Here is a 7,330-nt window from a genome sequence, read left to right on the forward strand (position 1 = left end):
CAGTGCCCCGAAAATATAAGACTGCTTGAAAAGGTTAGGAGGCAAAAGTCTTCTATTACATAATCCAGAAATCGTCCTAAGAAATAGTATTAAAAATCTTGATCTCTACTTAGATAATACTCCTGTTTGCAATAATCATAAAAAAGTAACTATGCATATGCATTAATAAATGTCCCCGATATCCTGTCGTATTCACACAGCTTTTTTGTGGTTTAATTAATATGTAATGTTTGTCCTAAATACTACAGACCGTTTACACAAGTAATAAATTTATCGAAACCCATTCCTTGTTAAATTACTCAAGGATCGAAGGAGTAGCACTAAATGCACTCATTTTTTAATCCTTTTTTTTTATTTTGCTACCAATCATAATGTACTGTATTTATATATCATATCTCTTATAAGGTTATTAATTTATTACTATGAACGTATAGCATGTCCCTATTGCCTGCATTAGATTAGTTTATTTGATTTAGATTGCAATGAAGTTGATCAACCGTTCAAACCGCTTTCTGCTTTCAAATTTAATTAAGAATAAATCAAGGGAAATTACAGATTTTGCTTAGCTTTGTAAATATATCTATCACATGATCTATAGAAAGGTTTGATACGAGACAATATCGCTAAGGACTAAAACTTCGATTTAGGAACTGCTGTAAATTAATCTAATCTCACTTTTATGCGACTCATGGTCAGTCAAATTAATCTAATCCAATCTAACTCTATACGCATCTTATGACCAGTAATAATAGCCTTTTCTAATTCAACTCTTTATGCTGCTTACGGCGATCTATATAAACCTTATCTAAACCTTATCAGTCATTTTAAACTAATCTGATCCAACTCTTTTCGTGGGTTGCGGTCAGCCACATCAACTTTAACTAATCCAATTTCCTGCCCAGCTTACTACCAGTCATATTAACCTTATTTAATCCAACCTATGGTATTAAATTAGATAGTTAGAAAGATTAGATGAACCTAATCTAATTTAACCTATTCTACCTATTATCTTCTTCTTCATTGTTATACAATTGGATTTATTTATATACACACCAACAACTCATCTATGACAACTGTAAGCTTTATTAATAAATATTCAAATCCAGTATTAACGACATTTTTACAAATCCTATAATTTAAAAATCTTCTAAAAATCCTCTAACTTTGTTCCACTGTGCTAGAATGTTAAGCTTTTATGTCATGATTATGTTTCACTTGACAAACATACCGCCACAATTTCACTTTTGCTTGGCTATTTTCACAGAGGAATCACCCATCACCCATCGTTCAGCACCCAACACCGAACACCCAGAGTTGTTAGTAACACAACGGACAGTAACGGCAGCAATGGCAAATCACCAAAATGCCACCATATCTCCCAATCAACCCATCAACGGAGTGCATAGTTGGTTAGTCAACAAAAAAGGCAACAAGAGCAGGAATAGAAACGAACCAAACTGTTAAGCACCAACGATGAAATAGAACGAAACGTCTGTCTGCGTGGCCACAAAATGTGAGAAGGGTCTTAATGGGTGGCTGACTGGATTTAAGCTTTAACGGCAGATTGTATATCACCGAAAAATGGATACGAGAAGAAAATTTTTTTTAAACAAAAATTTCGTCTAATTTTTCTTTTATGTTTTTTCATTGCTACGATGTGCTGTTGCGTTTATGCTGTAATGTGTATAGCCAGTACTAAAGGTATGGAACAGTAGCAGGAGCAGGAGAGAGAAGGGGAAGAGCAGGACCAGGAGCAGGGGGAGTTAAGAAATGTTTGAGTTTAATTCAATTCGGAACAGCAGTACTGAGTGGTAGCTTCCTATGGATAAATGGAAACTTTTTCTATTATTGTTACTTTTGGTATAGTTTTTGTTGTTGGTTGTTTTTGTTGTTGTTGTTGTTGGGGTTTGTTGTCGAAGGATTGGGTTTATGACAAATATGGCATAGCATGTACAAGACGTGGAAAGGACAAAATACGAGAAGTGTTGTTGTGTATATAGAGTAGCATACTTTGTGTTTTGTAGTTTGGTATGCTTTCGTATGGTTTGGTATGGTGTGGGAACGGTTCATGATACTAATGGAGCAAAGCGAAATGATTTTAACGAAAAGGTTGAATTATAATAAAAATAAAAGAAATACAATAACGGTATGAAGAAGGTCGTTTATATTGGGTGTTTGAAAATATTTATATACAAACACAATAACAACGGCAACAACAACAGAAACAACAACAACAACAACATCAACAACAATAAACACAATTATTGCAGACTAGCAAGCTTTGGATAGTACAAGTATGGGTACGAGTACGACTACGACTACAAGTACGAGTACGAGTTGGTACTATATATCATTTATATTTGTGTAAGCAATTGTTGTTGCTGAAGTTGTTTTTGTTATATAGATTTGTTAAAAAGGATAAAGTTTACTTTACTTTTGTATATTTCGCTTTATTATTAGCAAATCGGTAAATTTTCCTTTTGTTTGCTGGTTTGCTTCCTCTACAGTCGTAGTATTAGTTCGGTTATAGAAGTTGTTGTTGTTGTTGTTCTTATATTTGTTACTGTTGATATTGTTGTTGTTGTTGTTATTTGTGTACATTAAGTGTTACCAACTTTATTTAATAACATAAAGTTGACAGTGCTGCTAACACTGTAGTTGTTATAGACAAGCATTTGACTTAGTAATGGGAGCGAGAAACCAACAGTTGGATACGAACGACTGACTATTCTTGTTTGTAAGCTGATAGCAACTGTTGTAATGGGCGCCGGTAGGTGGTTAGTTACATATTGACAATGACGACAGAGAATTTGACTGAAAATAGACTATTAGTAGAATCTGAATATACAAATTTACTAGGGGTGAAATTTAATTAAGATACTTTGACGTACTATATATATGCTGACATACATATAACGTTACTTTGACAATTGCCTTGCTTACTTTTAAATTTGACGTAAATTTGTTGCTAAATATCAAAGTTTTATGGGAGAAAAATATCGAAAAATTACATTACTACAACAAAGTATATGGAAAAGTATCTGTCAAATGTTGGAAAATGTTTTAGCTTTACATATTTGTTTGCTATGTTTAGAAAATAAGGATAAGTTTATAGAAATACCAAACTATAGAAAAACCAAACTGTAAATTTTAGATATGCTTTTATGAAATATATTTATAAATAAAATAATTGCTTTGAGGAAATTTCAGTTACGATTCAAAATAAAACATTTAACAAGAATAAAAATAAATTTTAAATTCTTTTGAATGTATAAGCCTTTATCAAACGTCGCTTTGGTGTTATAAAATAAGTAAGTTATCTTAAGTGAAGTTTAAGATATGTAAACTTTTGCCTACGTTAGGTTAGGTTAGGTTATGACGTTGATGGAAAGTACCTAACAAGGCTTATTGGTACATTGTGTTACCATATAAAGAATACTGAAAGATTTAAAAACCATCTTTTGATAAAGCTTAAAATGCTTTTTAATGAGAGTTCCTGGATTGGCACAATATCCTCAAAATAGGAGACCCCCAAAAAACTTAATTGGTACTTTATCTTCGCTGGGCAGTAACAAAGCAAATATGAAAACATCTCATCGTCCTCTCCTGTCTTCTTAACGGCGACAGGGATGATTAAAAGAATGATTCAATCTTCTAGTATAGTTCCCCATTAGCATTAGCAGTATAGTTCCACATGACCCATTAGCAGACCTATCACTAGACTGATAATTTTACTAAACATTCCAAAAAGTGCAATATTTTCAAAGAAAAAACGCGGCTTATTTTTATATAGATACGTGCATAATATTGAGCCTTCTTAGTTTATATTAAATTATTCAGCACTGAAAGAATTCAGCAAAGGTATAAAATAATAGTAAAATAATTATTACCTACATATCCTTAAACTGTTTAAAAAAATATAAAGAACAATATACATAAAAGAAGAACAATATACTGATATATCAATATGTTGTAACAAAATGTTTTCAAATTTTTGTTAATATAGTGTATACATCGTCATCCTCAGTTAGTTTTTTGAGTTCGTGGCCAATCGATTACCAATAGCAATTCATTATAAAACAGGTACCAGGTAACTATCTAGGAGCACCAATTAGCAACTGTGCGATAGATTGGATTAAGCATGACATAAATGGCGCCAGCATTTTTGCATCAGTTATTCAATTGAATCTATCGAATTCAAGCACTTTCTTTTATTATTGTAGGAGATCAGTGTATAGTCCTAATTATGATACAATCGATTTTTACTAAGTAAACGCGTAAAATCTGTATAATGCTGTATATCCTGCTCATTTTTTTGGTGCTGTTAGCTGATACTTATTACTTTTACTTTATTGGTTTTTTGGTGTTAGTAACTTTTGGGTCTTGTCGAATATAATAACTGTAGTTTGAATTAATTGAAGTGATTTTCTTAATAATTGTTGTATAACTTAAAATAATAGGGCAATTCAGTTTGAAATTTTTAATGCTTGAATTAATTAACTTAAAAAGCATTAGAGATTTTTTTCCAAAGAGAAATAACGATTGAGAGCATGAGACGTAAACCTCCTCAATTCCTTGCGCTCTATCTTGAGAAGCATATCCACCTGCCACACATTCTTTTCTACAATCGACAAACCTATGATCCTGAGCGTATAATTTATTTCTCCGAACCTACAATACTTACTTAACCTATAAGCACTTTCCTACCTATGTTTCCTTCGACTATGTTTTTCTGGTCTTGATAATTTGATAATAGCTTTCTAATAACTAACTGCTCTCCTTTCTGTCTTTCAAGGCTGGAATGGGGTTTCTACCGCTGCACCTTCGAGCTCTATTGTTGTAATCTACCATATATCTGTTCTAAAATCGTGGTTTGAGGGGCGCAAGTCCTCACACTGTGGCTTTCTGGCTTTCTACCTACCGCAAAAAAAATAATATATATAAATGAATTTCAACTATTTGGTGTTTCCAGTATGTAATAAAGCACTTGTTGTATTTTTAATTTTTTTATTTTGTGTTGAGTAGGTGAGTAGCCTTAATTCACCGCCAAACCATCCGTTATATGAATGGTGTGCCTGACATATTAATATATGTGAAGAAGAGCAGGCGCTTTAAGTACCATTTAACCGTCCGTTGTAGGAATTGTGTCCCCAACATATTAATATGTAGTAAAAGAACTAAAATGCCCGATTTTTGGAGAGATTTATACCATCCGGAATGTTGTGAGTAGTACATATAATGAATATCTTTGTATTAATCAGCTCTGATTTTCGAAATCTTCTAATATTTCTCATCATAACTGACTATGCAAATATGATTATATTTAACATATATTATTTATTAATCTGTCTTTAATATATAAATATATTTATTAGTTTTAAAAATGTATTTAACTGTTAAGTAGTAATATTTTAATCAGCAAAAGTTTTACTCTATAGAAATTAATGATTTTCAGATTACTAATTATCTTTCAAGATGAAACACCTACAGCTACACACGACATATTAATATTCATCTTAAGATTTAATTTGAAATCATTTAACAAATCATGGTGAAGACAATTCCGTGGTGTATAATTAAAATTGCCGGATTTGCATAAGTAAAACTGCAGGGCAGTTAGTTGAGAGCTCGTAAGAAGCGCATTAATTTGATATAAATTTGTACTGCCGATCCTGTAGAATGACAAATCGAAAGCACAAGTGCACAGCAAAAGGAGCACAGCGACATTCCGCTAAAGCGCAAAGGCGCAAAAGCGCAAATTGAATGCTCAATACGAAAGCAGAGCGCCAAAATTCCACAACTCCGAAAGAATCTTTCTTGCTGTTATGAGTTTTGCGGCGCAAAACCCAAAACGCAAAACGCAAATGCAAAGTAAATCGTGTATATGAAATCAAGTACTTGTGCATCTGTACACTTGTGCGTATCTATGAATCAGTATCTGTCGGTGTCTATTTGTGCGCGGATATATTTTTTTAATGGTATTTGCAAGCATATTGACTTTTCCAGTCTGTTTGCTCTTTGCTGTTCTGCTGTGCTCATGCTTGCTTTTCATGCTTTAGGAGCGAGTGTTTGCTATTTGCTGGCTGGCTGGCCGGTTGCATTCTCGATTTGTTGTGCGCCTGTTACTGAAGCAGCGCTTTGCGTTCGTGTGTGACGTTTTACTTGACGTTTGCTGCGTGTCACTTTGCATGACATTCGCTAGTCTGAAGTTCTACGTCGGGTGCGTTTTGTCACTTACTCGAGTGTTTGTGTTAAAAAGCAAAAATGCCAACAAAACTTCCATGCAAAAATGCTTATTCCACCTATTCACCAGATATTAATCGACGTCAACTATACTCACCTACCCACCTACCCACTTACTCACCAACTCACCAACTTTGCTGCTAGTGTATTTATTTAACTGGACTTGATTAGATTTTCGAGGTTAGACATTTAGAATTATTCGATTAAGTATTTTATTGCTTTGCTTTTTGCAGTTCATTTTCTTTTGCTTTTTGTTCTTGTTGTTGTTGTTGTTGATTTTTTTTATTGATATGGCGTCGTACCGCACCGAGGGGAGAAGTTGAAAGTTGTTAGTGAGTAATAACCGAATCCTGTGCTACAATGTAGTGCTATGATTTCGATTTTGTGCCTGTTCATGGAAGGTTTTTGTAGTTGTTTTTGTAGTTGTTGCAGTTGTTGTTGTAGGCCGTGATAATGGCAGTAGATATTTTCTGGCAACAGCATTGACATTGGTGGTGTTGAAATGGAACGCAACGTCGGATTGACATGTCGATTGACAGTAAAATTGTTAACAGCAAAATGAGGGTAAATTTTTTTGCCACAATACTAAGTTTGCTTTTCAATTTATTATTAGAATTATGAGCAGTTGTGCAAAGGGTATGTGTTCGGGTGGGTAATTGCGTTTAAAGGATTCGATGTGAGTGGAAGTGCGTGTTAGTGCTGCATTGCTTATTACTGTTTTAAGTAAATATTAATTTATATCTAAAGGAATTTCGTATTGTTAATGTTTGATATTTATTATTAATTTTATTATTCTTTTGAGTAATGAAATAATTATTGTACTTATATATATATATAATAGGGTGGCCCTCAGTTGTTTGGAGAAAAAATTTGTTTTCTGATCAGATTAATTATATCATATTTTAGTACATATATATATATATCATTTCAAAGATCAACTATGGTCGCGTTACGCCGTTCCTTTGGGAGCTGCTACCCTGTTTATTTCTATCAATCGAGCACCTTAGTGGAAAGGGAACATTATGTGGAACTAGAATATTTCAACTTCAAAGTTTTATGCAGATGTTTGTGGTTTTACTTTATATGT

The sequence above is a fragment of the Teleopsis dalmanni genome, chromosome 1, assembly GCF_002237135.1.
Source record: "Teleopsis dalmanni isolate 2A chromosome 1, ASM223713v2, whole genome shotgun sequence".
Taxonomy (NCBI): domain Eukaryota; kingdom Metazoa; phylum Arthropoda; class Insecta; order Diptera; family Diopsidae; genus Teleopsis; species Teleopsis dalmanni.